We start from the raw sequence: 27,516 nt of genomic DNA on the forward strand, positions 1-27,516 counted from the left end.
GCCTATCAGATCAAGGATACCGCGTCACATTCAATGAGGATAAAGTGTTACTTTGGACTAAAAACTCCAACATTAAGAACGTCGTCAGCATAGGATCAAGAAATGGAAGCTTGTACAAATTAAACATTAAAGCAAAACATCAATCACTAAATCATGAAGTCCATAATTCAAATGAACTTTGGCATAGAAGATTAGGACACCTTGGCTTTAGTGCTCTTCCTACCATAGGGAAAATCACTACAGGTATACCTAATCTGAAAACTTATCACATTAGCATTTGCAAAGGGTGTGCTCTAGGAAAAAATAAGAAAGGATACTTTCCTTTAAGTAAACACAAGGCAAAATTTGCACTAGACCTTGTTCACACTGATTTGTGTGGACCCATGTCAATGCCTTCACTCGGGGGGTTATTGTACTATGTAACCTTCATTGATGATTACTCTAGGAATATTTGGATATACTTTCTAAAACTTAAAGATCTAATGAAGTTTTACAAAAATTCAAAGAATTGAAAGCCCTAGTGGAAAACCACACTGGAAAGAAAATAAAAATATTAAAGATCAGATCATGGAGGTGAATACACATCTGACATCTTTAAAGATTTATGTATTTTTGTTGGGATTAAGAGGGAGACTACAGTGCCTTATAATCCTCAACAAAATGGGGTTGCAGAAAGAAAAAATAGAACTATTATAGAAGCAACAAAAGCCATGATTCATGATCAAAATCTCCCTATGTCTTTCTGGGCCAAAGCAGCAAGTACAATAGTTTATATTCAAAACAGAAGCCTTCATGTAACATTAGAAAATATAACTCCCAAAGAAGCCTTCATAGGAATCAAACCAAATATTAGTCATCTAAGAATTTTCGGTTGTCTCGTCTACATTTACATTCCCAAAGAGAAAAGGTGTAAGCTTCAACCTTCTGGAAAGAAAGGCATATTCATTGGCTATCTTTAAACAAAGAAGATGAGGAAGTTGAGAATTAGAGGGAGTTCGTCATAGAAGATGATTATAATACTGAGAATTAGAGGGAGAACACCATAGAAGATAATTCAATTGGAAATATGAGGGAGAGCCCTTTCGAATACAGAGACACACTTAGATCTAATGTTGAGAATCATGAAGTTTTAAATCATAAGAAAAGATCACTATGGGCAAGGAAAATGATTGAAGAAAACAATGTGGAACCAGATGAGGTCTCTAAAGAAAATAAGAAAACAAGAAATCAAAAATACTATGTTGCTTTATTGACAAAACTCACAAAAACAGAACCAACTAATGTAGAGGAGGCCTTAAAATGTCAAGCATGGAAAGATGCAATAGTAGAGGAATATCAATCTATTCTAAAAAATGATGTCTAGGATATTGTTCCTAGACCTAAAGACAAATTAGTTTTATCCTCAAAATCGTTGTTGAAAATTGAGTACGCACCTGACGGAAGCATTGGAAAACACAAAGCAAGATTTGTTGCAAGGGACTTTTCTCAAAAGGCCAAAATTGATTATGAAGAAACTTTCACTCTAGTTGCACGTTATACTTCAATAAGAACGATAATTGCCATTATTGCATTGAAAGGATGGAAAATACATCAAATGGATGTAAATACAGCTTTCTTGATAGGCACCATTGAAGAGGAAGTATATATAAAACAACCAAAAGGATTCACTACACATGATCAGAAGCATTGCGTATGTAAACTAAAAAAAGCTCTCTGTGGGTTGAAGTAAGTTCCCAAGGCTTGGTATGAGAGAATAGACAACTATCTTCTCAAATTGGGGTACTCCAAGAATGAAGCTGATTCGAATATATACTTCAAAATATCTAATAATGACATGTTGATACTCGTTCGTTATGCTAATGACTTGTTGATAGATTATCTTATAGCCAAATGTAAATAGGATCTCATAGCTGAATTTGACATGAAGGATCTAGGCCTTCTACATTACTTTTTGGGTCTAGAAGTACAACAGAAGGGAAATTACATCTTCCTAAATCAAGAAAATTACACTACAGATATATTGACCAGATTTGGGATGATGGATTGGAAGCCACTATTTACTCCAATGGAAACTAATCTTCATAAACTTAAGAGTGAAGCAACAGACTCAAAATCAGTAGATCTTGATGAAGCTCAAATTCTAGGCTCTCCATTAGTACTCTATTTCATTTTCTTTTGCTATAATATTGACAGGATTCATACCTTATTCTTTGATTATCATGAAAAACAATACATTTGAAGTTAAGGGATTGATATTAATTTGACAAAGATTTTAAGAGATATGATTTGGCTTCCTGTTCACTAACTTTTCAACAATTCAATACTGCAATCGGAGCTATACAGAAAGAGATTTGGTACCTTTGAATCACATAGAATGAGAAAACATCCATCTAGTAAAAAATGTCTATTCAACAATTGATAAATGCTCAGCCCAGCCTCAAGCAACATGTATATCATGTAGTAAGCAAAGGTGGAGACTACTGGAAAATAATAATGACAGAGAAAGGGCAATTCTGATGGTTATTGCACCATATAAGTGATCCATCACATCTGAATTGTTAAAATTGTTTATAGTTTAAGTACATTGAACTTTATAAAGTTGTACATTTCAACTTATAATATTGACTTTTTTTGCCCTTTCAATTAAGCACTGGTCTATATATTACTCTTGATTCATAATCCATATGTTAGCAATTGTTTCATATCTTTCCTTTGAAGAATTAATATATTCATTTTTTGCACTAATCTATATTTATTCTTATTTTACAAACATTCACATATTCATTTATTATTCTTAATTCATAATTTGCAAATTTAAAATTTTCTATAATTCTTGCCGTTAGGACAAATTTCATCGCATTCACATTCTAATCGATCTGCTACAAACATCTTGGACTTGAGTGGTTTGTTCAGGATTAGGTACACCCACCTCTGTTTTGCAGAGCCAGAAGTGCAGGGACTCGGACTATATTGCTCAGTTTTGTCAAGTTGGCCATAACCAGTTGGATATCCCAACATCAAGTTGGCAAGACTAGTAGGATTCCAATCTGCAATTTTGGGAACCAACATATTGCGACTCTACTGGGGAGTTGTAAAGCGAACCCTCAGTCTCTGATTTCAAACTAGTAAGAGTTAAAGTTTATTTGATTTGTTAAAGTATTTCAATCTTAGTTAAAAGGTTTTTACATTTATTAAAGTGCATTTGATTTCTTGAAGTCTTAATCTCTTGTGGTTTTGATTTTGTAAATGTTGATCAACTCCGTTAAGATTTGATCCTGTAGAAGCAATGTATATCTTTTCTTCAAGCCTTTCTTGCAGGTTTGATCTTTGGTGAGGTGTACTCTACTGAAGAGAAGAACTCAGATTCTCAGTGACAATTCATTTCCTCCATTTGGAGGTGGCGACTCTATTGTGTTTTAGTGAAATTTTGATTGGTACTTCAAGAAAAGGGAGTACCCAGATCACCAGTGACTTTGCTGAGGGAGAAGACTTAGAAGGAAATGGTAGATAGTCTTTCAAATGTATCGATCATTTGAAAACAAACTTTTATTCCCTATGGCGCTAGGCCATTGGATATCAGCAAGTTTGATTATGAACCTATCAAGTTATCCCCAAAGCTTTCACAACTTGTACCAAAGTCCCATGGAGAACAAGGTGAATCAATGATTCAGCATTTGAATGCATTTTCTACATTCATAGAAGACTATGAGGTCAATGTAGAAGATCAGGTGATGAAATTGTTTGTCAAAATATTGAAGGACAATGCAAGACATGCATATGAATCATTACCCACACAATGTATCTCGTGTTGGAAAGAGTTTGAACAATGGTTCCTATATGAATTTCATGATGCAAGCGAGGAAGATGACACATGTTATGAACAATGTGAAGGCCAAAGCTGCAACATGGAAGAGGATCCTAACATGTCTCTACTCGATGCCATTTTCAATATAGAAAGATATAAAGGTGAATCCGTAGTGCAATTCTTCATTAGGGTGTTTAATGCCTATCAAGAAATACCCTCAACATATAGACCTCCATTCTCTAATCTTTTCAATAGAATGCAAGAACTAGGTCTCTTATATGATCAACAATTCCTAATCTTTCTCAAACTTAAAGATATAATGCACTTGAGGATCTATCAAAGGCTAAACAGGAGTCAGATGCCAAGGATTGCATTCACGAAGCAGAGATAGTAAGTATTGCCATGAGGATGATACATTTGATACAAGTAAGAAGTATGAGCAACATACCAAGGTAAGTCTCCTTAAAGTCTCTATGATAATATTTGTTAATAATATGCTTAAGGAAGTGCTTTCAAGCTGTCATCGTATTTCTTTTGAGAATTTTTCTTCCATGTGTAATGATCAAGTCAATAAAGCAATAGATTAGGTTTTTGGATTAAATGATAATCAAATTTATTTCTTTTCAAATGATCTTATTGATAAGGAAAAAGTAAATTCTAATCCTAAACGAATGATGAAAGAAAAGCACATGTCATGTGATGATTATTTTTTATTTGCTAACAGATCAGATTTTACTAACAAAAGATATGTTCTCATATTTAGGACATCCAGGTTGTTACATGATCGGAACCAAGTATTTGATAGAGGAAAGGGTCAATGTTCATTTTTTTGGGCAGCCAAGCACCACCCAATTTCACCTACATCACGTGAACCATGGATGCTTGGTCTGCTCCTACAAAGATAGCTAGAGTCTCATGATGCCCACAAGGGGCATTTGTCCCCAACAAGAGCCACTGATGGAGCTCAAATTTTAGGCTCTCCATTGGTACTCTATTTCATTTTCTTACACTATAACATTAATAGGATTCATACCTTATTCTCTTATTATCATGAAAAACAATACATTTGAAGTTAAGGGACTGATATTACTTTGACAAAGATTTTAAGAGATATGATGTGGCTTCCTGTTCACTGACTTTTCAACAATTCAATACTGCAATTAGAGCTATGCAAAAAGAGATTTGGCACCTTTGAATCACAACAGAATGAGAAAACATCCATCCAGTAAAAAATGTCTAGTCAACAATTGATAAATGCTCAACCCAGCCTCAAGCATCACGTATATCATGCAGTAAGCAAAGGTGGAGACTGTTGGGAAATAATAATGACACAGAAAGGGAAATTCTGATGGTTACTGTGCCATATAATTGATCCATCGTGTCTAAATTGTTAAAATTGTTTATAGTTTAAGTACATTGAACTTTATAAATTTGTGCGTTTCAACTTATAATATTGACTCTGTTTGCCCTTTCAATTAAGCACTAGTCTTTATATTACTCTTGATTCATAATCTATATGCTGGCAATTGTTTCATATCTTTCCTTTGAAGAATTAATATATTCATTTGTTGCACTAATCTATATTTATTCTTATTTTACAAACATTCATATATTCATTTATTATTCTTAATTCATAATTTGCAAATTTAAAGTTTTCTATAATTCTTGCCATCAGGACAACTTTCATCGCATTCAAATTCTAATCGATCTACTATAAGTATCTTGGACTTGAGTGGTTTGTTCAGGATTAGGTACACCTGCTTTCGTTTTGTAGAGCCAAAAGTGCAGGGAACTCGAACTACACTATTTAGTTCTGTCAAGTTGGCCATAACCAGTCGGATATCCCAGCATCGAGTTGGCAAGACTAGTAGGATTCCAATCTGCGGTTTTGGGAACCAATAGATCTTACTCACTATCGACAAATTGTTGGATCCCTTATGTACTTGGTAAACACTCAATCAAATATCTACTATGCTACAAATGGATTAAGTCACTTTATGTGTGAGCCTAAGAAGATTCATCTAATGGCTACCAAACATATTTTAATATATTTAAGAGGAACTATTGGCCTTGGATTAAAGTATGATAATACTGAGCTACAACTTCAAGAGTAATCTAATTCTAACTAGGCAGATTTTTCTATTGATCGTAAGAGTACAACAAGGTGTTGTTTTAGTTTGGGATCAGCTATGATATCTTGGTTCAATAGAAAACAATCAATAGTTGCTCAAACCTCTACGGAAGCAAAATATATGGCAGCCTCCATGGGGGCACGCGAAGCAGTATGGTTAAGGAAACTTTTATATGGCTTATTTGCCAAACCATTAGAGTCCACCATAATTCACTGTGACAACCAAAACTATATTAAACTCTCTGTCAATCCAATTTTTCATAACAGATCTAAACATATAGACATTCCCTACCACTATATAAGAGATATGGTAGATAGAAATGTCATCAAACTGAAGTACATTAGCACTAAAGAGCAAAAGGCAGACATCTTCACCAAACCTCTAGCAAGGTTGAAACTTGAATACTTTAACCAAACTGTAATTCAATATTATGTGAAAATTGTTATTGAATACTTTAAAAAATCAATATTGCAATATTGTGGATATGTTGTGGCAAGAAAGATGATGCTCTTTAACATCACTATTGTAAGGTGATGATCTTAACAATAGTTTGACTTGTTGTCATGTATCTCTAAATTGAGAAATACAAAATGACAGATGTATCAAGATTGACTGCATTGGATTCTAATCTGGAATGTGTTGTTTTTTTGATACGGTGTTTATCACTAGATTCAATTCTGGTTTAGACAGGAATAGTGATAATGGTTTCTACCAGTATGCTCTCAATCCTCTTTTCTTCTAAGAGGGAGTGTTAAGGATATAACTTCATTCGGATTGAAGCATCCTCATATTTAATATGGATTTTGTATATTGAAGCATATATTTTAATGTTGTGATAATACAAATATGTGTGTGTGTGTGTGTGTTAAGGATATAACTTCATTTGGATTGAAGCATCCTCATATTTAATATGGATTTTGTATATTGAAGCATATATTTTAATGCTGTGATAATACAAAAATATATATATAGATATATAGATATATAGTTGTATATAATAATGCTAGTCACAAATAATTTATGTTCAATATGGATTGGCTAGTTTAAATAGCTATTCTAAGACCATCGTGCATTCTAATAAAAAGTCACGACCTTTCATGATTGTGACCCTCGAACATATATTTAATCAAGACCGATGGCTACTGATGAAAACAAATTGATAACCAAAGCATTTAGTTGATTTGACAGTCATCTAAATTCACCATTATAATATTCAAAGAAGTTAGTCATTTCAGATTAATATATTCAGAATTTCAACAAATACTAAATGCATATTCAGTAGTCAGTTTTTAGGTCCGGAAAGTTCAAGATTAGATTATTCTCTAGAAAAGATCCTAGATTAACAGAAACAAGGAGATAAGAGCTTTTGTGTTGGATAAATTTAGAAAGCGTACCAAAAGTGCTTGGGGGAAGAATAGAATTAGAACATAATGCTCCCACTCTTGCTCCCTGCCACCTTTGTGGTTAGGGTTTCCCCATCGCTATAATGAATAGGTCCTAATAGAGGATATCATTACCAAAAATGGTTGCAGATCAAGATTTAGCCTATTAAGTGATGTTTCCAAGTTTCTTCCTATGAAATATGAGAAGATCTCATAGATGGTGACAGTCACTTTATTAGTGGTGATTATCAGGATCTTTTCCTTGGAGGTGTTGGCAGTTGGAAAATACCTCAAGAGGGTTTGATCACTCTCCAAGAGCAAAATAGCATGCTAAGGATGTGAATGGGGCTTCCAAAACTTGTTGCAAAGAGGATCTCATGTGTAGAAGGATGCAAAGAGGGGGGGGGGGGTCAAGGGATTTGAAAAAATTGAGGCCTTCTCTGCCTTTTATTCCAGGTTTGGGCCTAATAAAAAGACTCAAGGCTCAACATGAGTAAATTTTGGACCCTAGAATGGTATAAATGATAGATATAGGTAGAAACAATAGGGTTTGAAGGGAGAGAAGGCGAGTTTGGTAAAGTTGTCTGAGCTATGCACAAAGGTGGTCAAGAAGGCATCTAATGGAGGTGTTGGAACGAGGGGTGCAAAATAGATGGTACCCCTTGTAGATAGGGTAATGGTCTGGTTGGATGAAGAGATTGTAGAGAATGAGAAGTTTTTCGTAGAGTTGGATTTGATAGAGAATCATAGTTTTTTCATGCACTTGGCTTTGATAGGCAGATTCAAGGGTTTATGACCCTATTTGGGAGCACTACATAAAGTGATATTAAAACAATAGAGGCCTATTTTGGAAAGGGATGTATAGATCTACCTTGGTACTTGGGGGATTTTTGTGTTGGGGTTTGACAATGAACAAGATAGGAAAACAATTCTATGTGATTCTCAATGGAGCTAGGAGAATAAGCATATGCTACTGTTGAGACCTTGGTACCCAACATTCAACCTGGCTATTGAATCCTTTGACAAGATTCCCTTATGGGTAAGACTACAAAATTTACCTCTTTATTTTTTATTTAATTCTTGTTTTGATGGCTATAGGGAACTCTCTAGTTAAGTTTAATTGGGGCGGATGAGGGATCCCAAGAGTTCTTTCATACAACTTATGATCGCATCTTGGTTGAGATGGATTTGATGTAAGCTCTTTTGACGGATCTATTACAAAAATTTGCTAGTTGTGTGTGGTTGCAACCTATGGATTACAAAGGCATCTCTTTTAGATGTAATGATGTTTACAAACTAAGCATGTTCTTGAAAATTGTGCAAGGAAGAGAGTCCATAAATGCACAATTTGGTGGAGGCAAGCTTCCCGCATGTTCTATTCAATAGATAAAGGAGTGCAATGAAACAAAAGATTATAAAGCTAATTTAGAACAAGATTTGTCCTCTGAAACTACGAAAGCACCAGAGTTCGTGATGAGTATGGGAGTTGTGGGGGGTCAATAGGAAGTTGAATTGTGATGCCTCAAAGGCATCTGTAGGGGCCAAGATGAACAATTGCTCCTCTATGGAAAACTACAAGTGGGAAAAAATAAATATAACTAGATTGGTTCTCAAATTACAAATAAGGGGGAGAGGAATGCCATTAATTTTGAGCATTCACAAGAAACAAAGTTTTTGAAAAAGGACAATCTATGTTGGTAGTAGGTTTGGAGACGCATAAACAACTATAGTAAAGTGCCATGATGGGGCGGCTATGACCTCTTTTGATGATTCATCAAGATGCCAGAAAGAGGCTATGAAGCTAGAAGAAGGTTAGCAAGTAGTCAAAGGGGAAAGGGAGAGAAAGCAAAAGAGTCTTCAACATGATCCTAAGTGGAACAACTTGTAATTCTTGATTAGAAATATTATTGATGGATTTCATTTCTTGGACTCTTTGTCCTTCTGGGTAGGTAGTTCCCCATTCATAACCACCACTACCCAAGCTCAAAACCCCAACATAATAATAAAAAATGAAACAAACAATTCAGAAATAAAAAGAAAGCGTTTGGGAGTAAAAATACTATATTGAGGATTTCAATCCCATCTATGAATTTTTTCAAAAAGAGTACATAAAGGAGTATATCCCATGGAGAGACAAAAACCTTAGTACGTAATTAAGAACTATCTCTCATTAATTCCGATGTGAGATTGGGAAGTGGAAATGACTGAAAGAAACTTAGGAAGAATGCATTTATATTTTTAGGGCAATCAATTCTAAAAGAAACTTTATTTTGTATGCTTATAGCAACATTAGGAGCAATTATGTTAATGTGTTGACAGCTGGTTTGATGTATAGTCTTTTCAGTGAGGCAATTGTTGAGAATGTGTGGGAGCTCATCATTATCTTGTATAGGAAAAAAAATGGAACTGCTTAAGACAAAGTTTGCAAGGTTTGACTGTGTCATGCCCCTACCCTGAAAGAAAAATCGCAGCTTTAATAGATGGCATTAGGGCTATAAGTCAATGAAAACTCGAAGAAGGCCAACCCTGCCAAATAATTCTAGGCAATATACTCAATGGAAATCAATAAATAGTAGTAATCTCTTAGGTAAGACCGGCCAGATTAAGAAGAATAAAACAATTCATGTGGGCAGTGTGGGAATTAGTTTTATAAATCCACCATACACTCAAGGGAAGACCAAAATTAAATAGGTTTTTTCTAGGACCAACCCAATAATCAGTTGAACGATTATGTCCCTTGCTAGAAGAAGAGTTGTATCCCTTGCGGGATGAAGAGTTGTGACTCCTTCCATTGAAAGATATAAAGATAAGACATTTCATTGGAGAAATGGGGCAGATAATTGAGAAAGAAAAGTAAGATCAGATCTGATTAGCAGCAGAATATTATTGAATTACAGAAGAGAACAGTGAACCTTGTTGAATGTCATTCCCCTGCCATGAGAAGAAAGCAACTGCCCAAGGGACATCTCCTTCATGGCAATATTAAGGTATATATTGGAGAAGATCGTGAAGAAGGTCAGAACATCAATAAGCATTAACAATTGCCTGATATATGCAGCAATATAATGTACGCTCTTTACATATTAATATATGCACATAACATTATTTATATATTGCATATAAGTAATAAAATAGATCACCAACTAGAAACAATCAATCATGGCAAGGTGGGGAAGGAAGTACAAGGAGGGGAGATGGATATATGAACACTTGGGAACCCTTTTGTAGATTCTCCCCCAACCTCTACATTGAGAAATTGTTGGGATGGGTTCAATGAAGTCTCAATTGTAGGAGAGTGAATAAGGGTGGCATAATGAAGGGGAATGGCTATAGGTTTCCTCACTAGGTACACCAATTCATATGAGACGATCTAAGGCCACATGAAGCTAAGAGGGATGGTATATACCAAAGTAACGAGAATCGGAATCGGATTGGAATTGGCAAGGCCGAATCGAATCATAAATCGGCCATGAATCGGAATCGAATCGGCAATGAATCGGCAAATTTTAAAAAGCCCTCTAAATTTAGAGATTTTAACAATTTAAAACTTATTTCATGCACCCTTTATTGAATATAACTTATATTATTAATATATTAGTCCTAGGCCCGATTTATGTAATTGGATAAATCGGATGTATTATATTTGCTAAGAATGGGAGAGTGTTATTAACTTATTTGATTAAATATCCAATGTTCTAGTGGTCCATATGAATTCAGAACTATATTGCCTCATTGTTCTTCTATATGACACCATTGATATAATTATCCCAATTGTATTTGTTGCACATGTATAAGAGTACGTATTCTTTGGATGTTTCTCTTTCTGAGTTGTCAAATCTTGACATTGTGGGGAGATTTTGAATCCTTTCCTTGGTGGGTGGAAAACCGATAGTTCTATTCCTTGCTGGAGATGAATGATTTACTATTTTAGTCAAGCGTGTGAGAGGCATGACTATAGTTCTTTGTTTTTTTGTTTTTTTTAAAATATATTTTAAAAAATTAAAAAAATCTGTTGATTCATGGAGCCGATTCAAGCGATTTTTTCTATGAATCGCATGAATCAGCAATTCAAGCGATTCATGGGAAAAAATCAGCTGAACCAATTCATGACTCATAAAAAATTGCCCAGCCTAAATCGAATCATCAAACTGGCGATTCAAGCGATTTCATGGCAATTCTTGGAACTCTGGTATATACACTCTTTGGCCCAGGGTAGAGGATCATTTTGGGCATGCTGTCATGTCTCCTTATCTAGGCTACATTATAGTTGAACCCTAATAACAAATTAGATATGTTATATGATTAAAATGATTAAGAATACAAGCTCTTAAACCCTAGTAATGGTTGACCTTAAGAATTGTATCTTCAATATTTGTCTGACATGATTGCAAGATCTCAATAAGGATTTGTCTTGCTTTACATCCTTTCGAGTAAAGTTACATCTCCAACTATGTTATGTTCCCTATTTATTTGAATTTGTGATTATAGGGCTAATTTAGTATAATCTTGAAGGCGACATTATAAATTGTCCCATACGCTATTTAATGTCTAGCCTCATGGATGTTAAAATTTGTTGTTGTTGTTTTTCTTCTTCTATGACAACATGCCATATTGGGCTTTTCTTCACTTCTAGGTGTGGGGGTTTTGGGCATGTTTTTCATCCATTTACATGTTGAAGGGGTTATAAATACATGGTGGCCAAGCTCATTTTGTATGACATGTTGAAGATTTACAAAGACACCGTTATGTTGCCAGGATTATTCCAATTGTATTGTAACTATTGTTGCTGCTGATTAAGACAATTAAGCCAGAGTGTTATGAGTGGGTTTTTTTTGGAGAGGCTTTCCCACTTATATGTTGTTTTATGAATTTAATCTATGTTGAGTATCTATTTAACTCTATTTGAATGTGAATCTGAACTGTAATTGTTAATAATTTTTTGTATTCACTCTCGAATATTTATAAGTGTAGGAAGTTGTATTCCATCACCTAGTATACTTTCATGAATAAACATTGATTGCTTCGAAGAGCATTTAAATAAGAACTTCCACTCAAATGGAATTTGCAGGAGCAAAGCCAGATTCTACAACCTAACATCCTCTCTACTTGGCTAAGGCCGTTAACCCAACAATACAAGGGCAGATTTATATCAAACGTTTTAGTTAAAATTGTTCTACTAGACAAGCATGCAAGAAGTCGACGTGTAATCCAGATATGTGCCTAGTTTTGGAAAAGAATGCGTGCAATGCAGGAAGTAATAACACAATCATAGTGCATAAACTGTTTGATGACGCACGGAGACATTATACATGCAAAATTTAAGGTACGTGAACTATTCGATGCAATTTCCCAAGAAGTGGTTATTTAAAGTAATGCAAGCAAAAAAAAAAATAGCAGCTAACTGTTTGACACAATGCTTCAAAGGGATGTATGGTTGGAACGTTTGGAGGCTCTACATGAATTTGGTTTTGAAAGAAAGTTTTAAAAGAAATCTTTAACCAACGTATAAAAGCAATTCAGAATCCACTTAGACGAAAACTTAAATAAATAGGGTTCTGAAAGAAGGCTTTAGGAAAATTTTTAACCAATATAAAAGCAACCCATAATCCAAATAGAGAAAAATTCGTACCTGCACAAAACTTGAAAGCTATTGTGAAATAGAAAATCACATGCGATGCCTTTCTTTCTTTCGTCCGCTTCTCTTTCGTCCCTTCGTCCTGCCTCCAACTATCTACCAAATAAAAACGCTTCCCTCATTCATCTGCTATCACAGAGGAATATCGACGAAGACCAACAGTCGAGTGATTATGGAACATGGAGCTGGCGTTAGTGGCCTTTGCATGTCTTTTGTACAACTGTTTTTCTTTGGCTTTTCCATTCCCATAGGCTATTTTTAGCCTACGTTAAAATTTTATCTATCCATCATGCAAAGATATATGACAAATATTAACTAGCAGTTGCAAGCACAACGATAGGTTTCATTTTTCAAATTGTAAAATAGTTTTACAACATTACATGATATAAAAGTTATATAAATGAAAATATAATATACTAGTCGAGTGTTTTTGCACATGCCAGTCTAAGAGATGAGATATAAGAAAAAAATATAGAATGAACATTAAATAATATAAATATAAGTTTTTTTTTTTTTAAATACAAAAATTAAAAAGTTGAAAGTTAAAACATAAAGATAAAATGTACAATATTTAAGAAATTTGAATATTGTTTAAGAAACGTGTTAAATAATTTCAATATTTTACAATTAAATTCAATTTATCAAATATATTAAAAAAAATCATTTAAAACAAAACCATCAAAAAAATTATTATGAAAAATTAATAAGAGAAATTTTTAAAAAAGAAAAGAAAAATAGCGTCATCTCTAACAAATATTCTATTAACTAAATAAATTATAGAAACTGAAAAATAATATTTAAAGAAAAAATTAAATTAATATAAAAAAATAATTTAAAAACTAAAACCTAAATCAATTTAAAAAAATTAAAAGTTTAATAAGTAGAAATCACAACATAATCTAATGTAGAGATCACAAGTAATTAATTTTAAATAAATAAGAAAAGAAAAACAATAGTTAAAAGTGGATATTTAAATTATAATTTTATGTAAACAAATTAAATATTAATAATTTTTAACTTAAATAACATAATATTTACTAAAATCTTTTAAATAGATTAATAAATATTATTTATTTATATTAAATTTATCAAATATTTAAAAAATTATTTAAAAAACCCATCAAAATTTCTATTATGAAAAATTAATAAGAAAAATACAAAAAAAAATGTTTCTATTGACTAAATAAATTATAGAAAACTTTAAAAAAAAATTAAAGAAAAAATTAAACTAATAAAAAAATAATAATAATAATAATTTAAAAACTAAAATCTTAATCAATTTTAAAAGTTAACTAATAGACCACAACATGAGCTAATGTGGAGATCGCAACTAATAAATAGAAAAAGAAAAACAATAGTTAAAAATGGAGATAACAACTAATAAATATTAAAATAAGATTTAAAAGTGGAAGAAAATAAAAATTGGCCGGTAAATAATTAATGGGAAGGATTTTCAATTTTTTGGCCAAACTTTTGTAAATTTTTCGTCAAAAATTTAATTTTCGGGAACAAAGTTCCCACAAATAACCTATCGACTAAATAAAATGATATTATAAATTAAAAAAGTAAATTAATATTTATAAATATAATTATATGAATAACATAAATTTTTACAATTAAATTTTGAGTGTCAACATTTTTACATTGTGTTTAAATTGTTAGGACAATCTGAATGAATAAAGCGTCTATTATGAGTAAAATTGGTTCCCCACTTCACAAACAATAGAATAACAAGAAATCAACTAAAAAAATTCAAACTGTAATGTTTATATTTTTATGATGTGTGTACATTACTAATTATAACAGAGTGGCTAATATGCACCAATTAAACTCATATACAAATACAAATACAAATATAGGTGGTAAGAAATACATGCAACAAATTTTTACAATCATATCAAAATATTAAATTATTTATCAAAGCTCCCACAATGAGCCTATCGGCTTAATAATTTTGTTTTAAATTTTTTTTTTTTTTTACAAAAATTATGTTATTGTATGTATATCATTCTTATTTAAATATTATTCAACAATTTTAATAAATCAAATTTCAATATCATTATTACACCTTGCATTTTGAAATAAGTTAATGCATGTCATTTACATCAAATTAGATTAAAGAGTAATATGAATCATTTGTATGTATAAAAAATTAAAATCATAATTTTGATATTTCATATAGTAAAATAATTCAATGTTTGTCTTTTATATCATATTAGTGAAATATTCATATTTAGAAAAGGAACAAAATTATAATGTAAGAATAAAAAAAACTTAAAATAGCAATATTTACAACTTTATTCTTGAATTTCCCTTTTCTCTATGTAAAAAAATATTTATTGAACAATTTGTAGAGACCTTTTATTGTTGGAAAAATCTTCTATCGTGAAATCTTTAAGAAATCTTGCAAAATTGAAACAAGCCAAAACTAATAAAGGTAATTAAAATTTTATATAAGAAATAGAAAAATTTATGAATTTATCAGCAACAATGAATAATGTTAACTAACAAAAGTGAAAATTTTGGAATAAAAATATTTAAAATAATTTGAAATTACTGTGAAAAATCTATGTTGGGGGAAACAAGAATGGAAAGATAAACTTTGTAAAATTGAGGAAGAAGTTTTGACATTGTTATAATTGATATCATAAGATCTGTCCTATTGCAAAATACAAATCCATGCACTTTCTCTTGCTTCTCTCTATTTGTCATCAAACAAGAAATATTAATTCAATCATTATGCAAGAAAGACAATCTAAATGAAAGAGAAATGAATATTTGAGAAGCTCACTGCAAAAATAAATGAAAATGTGTGAAATTGATAGGATTGTATTAAGTTTATATAGATTTTCTCATTTTATTCAATTAGAATAAAAATTAATTTAGTCTTCTCAACTTTGAAATTTGGATTCGGATAGATATCAATCATATCCCTTTTTTTGCAAGATTTACTCCTATAATTTTAGAAATGATGACCACTTACTATGTTAGAAAATCGTGACAATATCACCAGTTATTTTTAAAATGATGACCACATACTATGTTAGATAATCACCACAAAAGATAATTTCTAAGAAGAGTCTTACAACTTTTCCAACAATAAATGTCTTTTCTGGGAGCAAAGCTCCGACATAAAGCCTATCGGCTTAATAAATATAATTTAAAAATAACATAAAATATATTAATATTAGAGTATATATGAAATAGATTTTAATTAAGTATCGATCTATTTAATTATAAACATTGATTTTTTTGAACAATGGATATATTTTACTTCTCTTCCCTCTATTAATTAACATATTAATTACATGAGTTTAAATAGATTTATAATAAATAAAATCAATTTAGATAAAATAATTTAGCCGATAGGCTATTTGTGGGAACTTTGTTTTTGGAAATTAAATTTTTGACAAAAAATTTGCAAGTTGGTCGAAAAAGTTTTCAATTTAGCTGCAAATTGAAAATTCTTCCTATTAATTATTTACTGGTCATTTTTTTAATCTCCCTCCACTTTTAACTTTTGTTTTGATATTTATTAGTTCTTATCTCCACTTTTAACTATTGTTTTCCTTTTTCTATTTATTAGTTGTGATCTATTCATTTAAATTTTGATTTTTACAATTGATTTAGATTTTAGTTTTTAATTTTTTTTAATATTAGTTTAATTTTTTCATTAAATATTATTTTTTAGTTTTTATAATTTATTTAGTCAATAAAATATTTGTTAGACATATTATATTTTTGTATTTCTCTTATTAATTTTTCATAATGAATTTTTTGATGGTTTTTAAAAATGATATTTGATAAATTTAATTTAAATAAATAATATTTATTAATCTATTTAAAAAAATTTAGTAAATATTATATTATTTAAATTAAAAATTATTAATAATCTAATTTGTTTACATAAGATTATATTTTAAATATCCACTTTTAACTATTTTTTTTTTTCCTTCTTATTTATTTAAAAAATAGTTGCTTGTGATCTCCACATTAGATTATGTTATGATTTTTATTTATTAAACTTTTGATTTTTTAAATTGATTTAGATTTTAGTTTTTAAGTTATCTTAAATTATTATTTTTATTTAGCCAATAGGCTATTTGTGGGAACTTTGTTCCTGGAAGTTAAATTTTTGATGAAAAATTTGCAAGTTGGCCAGAAAAGTTGTCATTTTGACCGAAAAATTAAAAATTCTTCCCATTAATTATTTACTGGCCATTTTTTTAAAAATCTCCCTCCACTTTTAACTCTTGTTTTGATATTTATTAGCTGTTATCTCCACTTTTAACTATTTTTTTTCTTTTTCCTATTTATTAGTTGTGATCTCCACATTAGCTTATGTTGTGATCTATTCATTTAATTTTTAATTTTTAAAATTGATCTAGATCTTAGTTTTTAAATTTTTAATTTTTTTTAAAATATTAGTTTTATTTTTTCTTTAAGCATTATTTTTTAGTTTTTATAATTTATTTAGTCAATAGAATATTTATTAGACATATTATATTTTTATATTTCTCTTATTAATTTATTCACATAATATTATATTTCAAATATCCACTTTTAACTATTGTTTTTCTTTTCTTATTTATTTAAAAAATAGTTACTTGTGATCTCCACATTAGGTTTGTGGTGTGATCTCTATTTATTAAACTTTTGATTTTTTAAATTGATTTAGATTTTAGTTTTTAAATACTTTAAATTATTATTTTTATATTAATTTAATTTTTTTTAAATATTATTTTTTCAGTTTCTATAAGTAATTTAGTCAATAGAATATTTGTTAGAGATGTCGTTATTTTTCATATTATTTTTTGTATTTCTTCGTAATAATTTTTTTGATTTTTTTTTTTAATGATTTTTTTTCATATATGATAAATTGAAATTAACTGTAAAATTTTGAAATTATTGAACATGTTTCTTTAAGCAATATTCAAATTTTCTAAATATTGTAAATTTTATATCTATATTTTAATCTTCAACTTTTTTATTTTTGTATTTTTATTTTTAAAAAATTTATATTTACATTATTTAATGTTCATTCTATGTATTTCTCTTAAATCTCATCTCCTATAGGCACACTCGTTGCATGTATAAAAGCATGTGACTGCTAGTTTTATGAATTCTAACATATGCATAGAAGATAGTTTAGAATAACATGTAGGTAAAATTACATAATAATAATTATAATTATAAAGATCTATTTTTATATAATTTTGATTTTTTTATTAAATTTCATTATTATAATGTGCATAAACTGAATGGAAAGAAAGAAAGAAATGGAAGAATTTTTTAAAATAAGAAAATGATACTCTTTCTCTATTGAGTAAGATAGAAGCAAATATTAGGGAGCATAGTGCTGACATCAAGCATGATAGAGTGTACAAATCGGCCCTAGCCGAGCATTCTTCCTCCACCAAACATCACATTTGTTTGGAGAACACTCAGATCCTCGCTAAAGAGGATAGCTATTTTAAGAGGAAGATGAAGGAATCGATTGAAATTTTCAACCACCCTTCCAACCTCAATCGTGATGATGGTTGGGCCCTTAGCCAAGCGTGGCACCCTCTGTTATCTTCCATCAACAGACCCCATCGTTCCCCCCGTTGACTCCCCCTTCTTTCTCTTTTCTCTTCCTTCTCTCGTCTCTGTAGCGCTTGCGTCTTTCTTGCCACCCCCCTACCCCCTCGTCCTCCCCTTTCCCTCCGGCCACCAATCTCCTTCTCTCTCTTCCCTCCCCCTTTCCTTCCTTGGCCTTGTTCTTCCCCACCCCCTCCTTTCCCTCAGGCGGTTCTGTTGATTTATAGGCTAGGTTTTGTCTTTATTAGTTTTTAGCTTTCTTGTTCGTTGTGTTCTTTTACTTTATATTTTGTAAATCTTTTGTGTCAGTTCTCATTTTTCTCTTTCTTGCTTTGGGGGTCTTTCTTGTCTTTCTTTCTCCTTTTGTTCCTCCTTTATTTTTTTCGGGTTTCTTCCATTTCTATCCTTTTATTTTTTAGTTATTTATTTATCCTTCTTTATTATTCTTCCTCTTTCATCCTTATTTTGATTCCTTTTTAATTTTTTAATTTTTTAATTTTTTAATTTTTCTTCTTCTTTTTTTCCCCCTTTCCCCATCGCTTCCTTTGCAGGCTTTGACTTTTATTTTTAAGGTACATATATATTTATATTTGGTTTCTCTTTTTTGGTCTTTTTCCTACTATTTTTGTCTCTCCTTCCCTTTAATTTATTAATTTATTGTCTTTTTTAATTTTTATTTTTAATTTTCAATTTTAATTTTAATTTTTTAATTTTAATTTTTTCAATCCCTGTCCCTCTCTTTTTGTTTTTGTCTTTCTCCATTCTGTCCTTCCTTCTCCCTATCCTTCCATTTGCTTCTTTGCTTGGTCTTTCCTTTCTGTTTATGCATTTATATAGCCTAATTTGTATTCTTCTTATCGTTTTATTTGGTTTTTTCCTTAAGTGCCTCTTTGCTAGTTTCCCTTTCTTCTCTTATTAGTTTTTAATTAGTGTTTTTTAATTCTTTAGTTTTAGTTTTCAACTTATTATTCAAGTTTTTTTCTCTCTCTTCAGTGGGTAGCTTTTCTTGATTTACGTGTCACTCCCACCTACCTCTCCCTCTCCTCTTATTGCTTTGCTTGGTCTGCAACATATCATTTTGTTTCTTAACTCTCTTTATCATCCTGATGATGGATCATAGAGTATGATCTGAAACGTTGATGTTAAAAAACATACACAATCACACCCAGAAGCGAATACAGAATTTTATGGATTGTGGAAATCTGTTACAATTAATAAGCAAATATTTTTGTTAAGCCCTTAAACAACAATTTGGAGAATTTGAACCATGTTGAAGATATTTTCTCATATTGGGATGGTATTTTGAGGAGAAATTGGTATGGTCTTATCGTACCCCCTCAATATGGAAAGGGTGGCAATAAAAGTATAAAAGATAGAGCTACTTGCAAGTCGCAAACACCTAAACATAATTGGTTCAAATTGAATTTTGATGAAGCATCTAGAGGAAATCTAGGAGTAGTTGGGTTGGGTTGTATAATTCATGCATGGGATGGATCCATATGTGCTAAGTTATTTAAACCTCTAAATAAAACTTCTAATAATATAGAAAAAAGTAAAGCCATGGTAGAAGGCCTAACATTATGTGGAGAATTAGGAATTACTCATCTAGAAATTGAAAGGAATTCTCAAGTCATCACCAATGCTATCAAATATGGGGCACTCCTAACTAGAAAATTAACTCAATCTTAGAAAGGGCTACCAATTTGATAAACTCCCATTTAGAAATAGAAGCCAAACATATATAGAGAAGGTAATGAAAAGGTTGATGAATTGGAAAACAAAGGGACATGATAATGTATGTGTGTGTGTGTGTGTGTGTGTGTGTGTGTGTGTGTGTGTGTGCGCGTGCGTGTGTGTGTGTATTAATATATACACATATTTATAACACACACACACACACACACACACACACACACACACACACACACACACACACACACATACATATACATACATACATATGCATTGTTGGAAAATTACACACACACACACATACACATATGCTCACACTAATATCAACATTAACACCTTGTTCTTAGAATAATTTTTATGTATTTCCCTTTGGTAACTTTGATTAACATCTAAAGATCTTTATTCAAAGGAACTTATATGGTTTTGAATTTCCTTCGTACTAGACTAGAGTATGGTCCTTTTGTAATGTATTATTATTTCATTCTGCAAAATGATTATTTGGATACAAAGAGCTAATTTTCAGATGATTGATAGTAATGGATAACATGTTTTATGTTGGATCACTTACAACATGCTAATTATAATTTTTTTAATTGTTCGATAGTAATGAAGAATACTTTTAATTCAATTCACTTTAGCTCTCTAACTATTATAAGCTAAGTATTATATTCTTTGATATCTTCATGCTCTGTGGAGTTACTAATTTAGTGTATATTGCAATATGAGGAACACCCTTCTAAGGAGGAAGAATCTAAAGAAAATAATCATGACTACAATGCAATGGAAAAGGACTCACAATATGCAGAGAGATTTGAAGAACTAAAAATTTACAAAAATCCTAACTAAATGAATATATGATGCAATTATTTAATTTAATATCATGTAAATATAAGGTATGCCTTCTTAAGTCCCTCAAAGTAAGGGATCATTACAAAGTCTTTCTGTAATTCCCCAGTTACAAAAAAAAGCTTCTAAGGAAAGTATTCCTTAAATGCACTAAGATAAGATGACTTCAAAAAATTCTTCAATTTAAGACTTGGGGCACGTGTAAACTTTGGTACTCATAATGTTATGTCTCGAGGGGTAGGGGGAAGAAGGCCATAAGATATTGGTTAGTACTTGTGGAGCTCTCTGCTTGGTAGAGGCTCCTTTTTGGGGCCCTATCAAGCAAAAAACTTAGAATGAACAAGGATATTTAAATGTAAGAATGTTTCAAAAATTGACAAGAATTATGGCAAAAGCCTAAACCAATAATTTCTTTTGTAAAAACTAAACAATTGGTATATACATCTAATGTGATAAGTGGAGGAAAAATTTATAAAATAAAGATTGATTAATTAATTAATGACTATATATATATAAAGATTTAGTTTAATTTTCAACTTCAACTATCAATCACAAAAAAATGCACTAAACTTATAAAGTTTTAATATACTTGTATTTAGTGATTGAATATATAATTAGACTTAAGTTTTGTAATATTAATGAAACTAATCTTCAAATTATTTTGTTATTATTATTATAAAATTTAAATATTTTAATTATATAATAATATAATATTAAATAAAGCTCTTACCTTAATTAAATATTGTTAATCATTACAATATAGTATAAATATTATATTGAAAATGGTCAATTTTCTAAAGCCTAAAATTTCATTTAATTTTAAAAGTTATATAAATAAAATTACAAGTGTAAGTTTAATTGGGTAGCTCTATTGCTTAATGCACTCAAAAATCTATTTGAAAACTTGTCTCTTCTCTTTGAAGATCCTTTCTTTTCTTCAATTTGGACAATCTCTCCATCTATTCTATTTCAGAGCCTTTGGAAAGAGAAATATGTTAATATTCAAAAGAAAATTCAATCATTGGACTCAATCATTGTAGGTATTGATGCAATGATCTCTAAGACTGCTAAAGCCTTCATATCTACTACTAAGTGTTTATCTTCAACTTTCACCTCTTGGGACTCAAACTTGTTCAAGGCATGGGATAAAATCTCCCTTCTATTCAAAGAGAGACTTATGAACAATCTCCCTCAAAAAATAGATTGGAAAGCCATCAAATGAAAACTACCTCCTCCAAGTTTTATCAAGCTAAAATTTGATGGATCTTTCAAAGGGAATATTGACTCGTTAGGGTTGGGATTATTCTTAACTCTTCAAGGTGTTAGGATTAAACCACAGATAGAAATAACAATTACATGCAAATATAACTAATAATAGAAAATAATAGATCACACAGAAAAGAACACAAGGCACCAAGATTTAGCGTGGTTCACCCAATCCCTGGGCTACATCCACCAGATAGCAAGTCCAATATTTTTATGATCCAATGATTACAACCTGATTACAATTTGTAATCCCTTACAGCTCAATACAGCCGCAAGAACCAATTTCACATCACAACTTATGAATCAATCCCTAACCCTAAGCCCTTTTATACAAGTATTTTAACCGCTTTAGGGTTATAATTAATAATTACATGTCAGCCCAAAATCTTGATAAAATAGGGCCCAAAAAAAAATCCAAAGAATTTATGAAATATGTACAATACTTTTTTGATTAGTCACCACAATCTAACAATCTCCCACTGGGGGACTAATCAGGCTCCACACTAAACAACAATCTCCCACTTGGAGACTGATCCTATAGCAATACCACTACCACATGGGGCTCCCACCAAATCAAACCACCCTGGAATCTACTGTTCTTTTATTCATATTCAGTCTAGAAGACCAACCGAAGCTGAAGAGGATTTTAGCTTCTCCCTTGTTACTACCTTTGTCAACATATCTACTGTATTGTCATTGGTATGTATCTTCTCCAAATTTAATTGTCCATCCTCCAAAATTGATCGAATGAAATAGTACCACAACTGTATGTGTTTGGTCTTTGAATGTAGAGCTGAATTCTTTGCAAGATGAATAACACTCTAACTATCTGTGAACAAATAATTATCCTTCTGAGGATGTCTCAATTCTTGCAAGAAGAACTAAAGCCATATCATCTCCTTGGCTGCCTTTGTAGTAGCTACATACTCTGCCTCTGTAGTGGATAAAGCATTAACCTTTTGTAACCTAGAAACCTAGCTCACGGTTGCCCCACCAACAGAGAAGACATAACCTATAGTACTCCACCTGGTATAAATATCCCCTACCAAATCTGAGTCAACATAGCCTTGTAAATCAGTAGTAGAGCCCCCAAAGTGTAAACACTTATTGGATGTTCCTCTCAAATATTTGAGAATCCGTTTGACTACATTCCAATGCTCAACTCCTAGATGACTCATAGACCTGCTAACAACTCCCACTACATGTGCAATATCTGGCCTAGTACATACCATAACATACATCAAGTTTCCTACAGCTGAAGCATGGGGTACCTTGGACATCTTATCCTCCTCTTCTTGTGTCTTGGGACACATCTCCTTAGTCAATTTCAAATGACCAGGTAAAGGTGTGCTGACAGCTTTAGCATTCTCCATAGAGAAACGTTGCAACACCTTCTCAACATAATCATCTTGAGATATTGTCAATGTTCTATTTTTCCTATCTCTACAAAATCTTCATACCAAGGATTTGTTTTGTTGCCCCCAAATCCTTCATAGAAAATGCATGTGCTAATTGGCTTTTTAGCCCCTTAATGTGATCCATGTTAGACCCATCTACAAGCATATCATCAACATATAAACATAAAATAATGTAGCTATCATCATACAACCTCTTAAAGTAAACACAATTATCTAAATGACACCTACTGTAACCATGCTCATGCATAAAATTGTCAAATTTTAGATACCATTTCCGAGGTGCTTGCTTCAAGCCATATAAACTTTTCTTCAATTTGCACACTAAGTTCTCCTTACCTTTGACCACAAATCCCTGTGGCTGAGCCATATATATCTCTTCATCCAAAACACCATAAAGGAAGGTTGTTTTAACATCCAGTTGCTCTAAATGAAAATCTTCAGTAGCCACTAGACTTAAAATAGTTTGGATAGAAGTCATTTTAACAACAAGAGAAAATATCTCATCAAAATCAATTCCCTTTTTCTGTACAAATCTTTTTACAACTAACCTGGCTTTAAATCTTTTCTTATCTCCATCCTCTTCTTTTAACCTATAGACCCACTTATTCTGTAAAGCCTTTTTACCTGCAAGCAACTTGCACAAATCTCATGTCTTATTCTTCAGCAAAGAGTCCATTTCATCTTTCATTGCAGACTCCCATTGAATCTTAGTATCCCCCTACATAGCTTCATCATAACTTGGAGGTTCACTAGCATCAGTAAGTAAAATAGAATACAAAGAGGGAGAGAATCTTTCTGGAGGTCTAATTTGCCTTGTTGACTGTCCAACATGCACTGGTGTATGTGGTATTTTTTTTTGCGGTTGTTACACATCATGAGGAATGGTTGGAACATCAACTTTTGGAGTATCATCCAACACTACATAATCATCTTCTTTCTTCTCATGTTGTTGCAATAGATCTTTGTACAACACTTTCTCATTGAATATGACATCCCTGCATCTTAAAATTTTATGATTTTCAATATCCCAAAGCCTATAACCAAATTCATTTATTCCATATCAAACAAATACACATTTCTTTGACTTAGCTTCCAGCTTGGTTCTATTTTTAGAATCTTTGTGAGCATATGCTTCAACCGAAGGTCTTGAGAAAAGAATAACTCACCTTCTTACCAGTCCATGCTTCCTCTGGAATAGCACAACCCAAAGGAGTAGAGGTACCTCTATTAATCAAATATACAACAGTATTGATAGCCTTTGCCCACATGTGTAAGGGCAACCCAACATGCAACCTCACGCTCCTTGCATGCTCCATTATAGTCCTATTCATACATTCAGCCACTCCATTTTCCTGTGGAGTTCTTGGAACAATTTTTTGTCTACGAATACCATTAGTGGAGCAATAATCTTCAAATTCATGACTGCATACTCACCACCATTATTAGATCTAAGACATTTTAATTTTTTACTAGTCTCATTTTGAACCAAGCATTTCCATTTCTTATAAGTTTGAAATACATCAGATTTATGTGTAAGGAAATAAACCCGTACCTTTCTAGTTGCATCATCAATAAATGTAACATAGTAATGAGAGCCACCAAGGGAAGATACCTGAGCTGGTCCCCATACATCAATATGCACAAGCTCTAATTTCTCCTTTCTGTTTTCCTTCCGAGTCTTTGCAAAACTCACTCTCTTTTGTTTTCCATACCCACAACTTTCATAGAAATCCACATTAACACATTTCAGATCTGGTAAACTTTCTTTGAATGAAGTTTTTTCATACCTTTCTCACTCATGTTCCCAAGTTTGTTGTGTCATAGTGCTATATTAGAATCTATAGCAGCTATTTGTTCTCCCTGCTCAACTGCAGCAATTGTTCTTGAACATTCATTTTTCTCTGAAACAATGAAAGTAGAAGGAACAATATGACCTGTACAAATATATAAGGTGCCTACTTGCACACCTTTTGCTACTACAAGGGAACCTTTTGAAACCTTCCAATTTTTATCATTAAAAGTAACTACACAACCCTCATCACCGAGTTGCCCTGCTGAAATTAAATTCCTACTCAGCCTTGGAACATGTCTTACCCCATGTAGTAGCCAATGATTCCCATTCTACAACTTAATCTTAATTTTTCCCTTTCCAACAATCTAAAAGGGTTCATTATCCCCCAAATAAACAAGCCCAAAATCCCCTTGGACATAATCAATCAAAATAACCTCTATGAGGTGTAGCATGAAATGAAGCACTAGAATCTACAACCCAAGAATCATCAACACTTTCTAAAGATAGAAGCAAAGCATCCTCTTCGAATTTTTTACTTACCACATTTGCCTCCTTGTCTCCATCTAATTTATCTCCTTCATTTTTCTTTTGATTCCAGCAATCTCTCTTTTTATGCCTTGGTTTCCCACAGTACCAGCAGTTGTTCGGTCCTCTCGATTGAGACCTCCTCCCTTTTGACTTTCCTCTTGATTTCCCATGATTTCCAAAATTACTTTCTCTCTCAGTCATTCTACCCCTACTTTGTGCATTCAAAGCACTTCCTAATGTAGATCCACCTGAGGTTTTCCTATGAGTTTCCTCACTCAAAATAACACTAATCACATCATCATATTTTAGGGTACTAGATCCAAGAACAGAATTACTCACATCCATTACCAAGCCATTCCAGCTTTTAGGCAAAGAACACAAAATCAAGAGAGCCCTAATTTCTTCTTCAAAATTGATACCCATAGAAGATAATTGACTAGTAATAGTATTAAACTCATTTAAATGATCTATAACAAATCCACCTTCTGCCATTTTCATATTAAATAAACACTTCAAGAGAAATACCTTGTTTGAAGTGGAGGGCTTTTCATACAGTATTGTTAGGGTTTTCATCAATTCTTTTGTCATATTTGTTTTTGTAATATTAAATGTCACCGATGGTGCCAGGCATAATCGAATGCTTCCAAGTGTCTTTCTGTCCAAAAGATCCCATTCATCATTTTACATAGATCCTTGATTCTTGGCTTTGCCTTCCAACAGCTTCCATAAATCCTTTTGCTACAGATAGTCTTCCATTTGCATCTTCCATAACTAGAAGTTTTGTCCATTAAACCTATCAACCCTCAGCTTACCCTCATGTGCCATTACTCCCACTCAACCATGAGACTCCCACTCAATCGTGAAACCTTCCTGCAGAGGATAATTGAAAAACAACTAGGCTCTGATACCACTTGTTAGGATTAAACCACAGACAGAAATAACAATTACATGCAAATATAACTAATAACAAAAAATAATAGATCACATAGAAAAGAACACAAGGCACCAAAATTTAACATGTTTCAGCCAATCCCTAGGCTACGCCCAACAAATAGCAAGTCCAATATTTTTATGATCCTACAATCTGTAATGCCTTACAACTCAATACAACCGCAAGAACCAATTTCACATCACAACTTATGAAACAATCTCTAACCCTAAGCCTTGTTATACAAGTATTTCAACCGCTTTAGGATTATAATTAATAATTACACGTCGGCCCAAAATTCTGATAAAATAGGGCCCAAATTTTATTTTTTCAGGCCGATGCCCTGAACCCCAAAGAATTTATGAAGTATGTATAGTACTTTCCTGATCAGTCACCATAATCTAACATAAGGGACATTTTCTTAGAAAAAGATTAAAAAATTAGGATAAGTTCAATAATACAACTGAAGGAAAGGCCTTATTACAAGGCTTGAAATTGACAAAAATCCTTTC

General features: G+C 31.8%; 1 protein-coding gene across 1 annotated transcript in view; it reads right to left on the bottom strand.

Annotated features, from left to right (window-relative positions):
* The window catches only part of LOC149542794 (uncharacterized), a 42,924-nt gene extending 29,717 nt beyond the window's left edge, over positions 1-13,207 (bottom strand). The window contains exon 1 of the mRNA XM_089796229.1: positions 12,949-13,207. The gene's annotated coding sequence lies outside the window, so the exon portion shown is untranslated. The remainder of the gene's footprint in view (positions 1-12,948) is intronic.
* Positions 13,208-27,516: the final 14,309 nt, after the last annotated feature.

This window comes from Cupressus sempervirens, chromosome 8, assembly GCF_028749045.1.
Source record: "Cupressus sempervirens isolate cs-2001-9-10 chromosome 8, ASM2874904v1, whole genome shotgun sequence".
Classification (NCBI taxonomy): domain Eukaryota; kingdom Viridiplantae; phylum Streptophyta; class Pinopsida; order Cupressales; family Cupressaceae; genus Cupressus; species Cupressus sempervirens.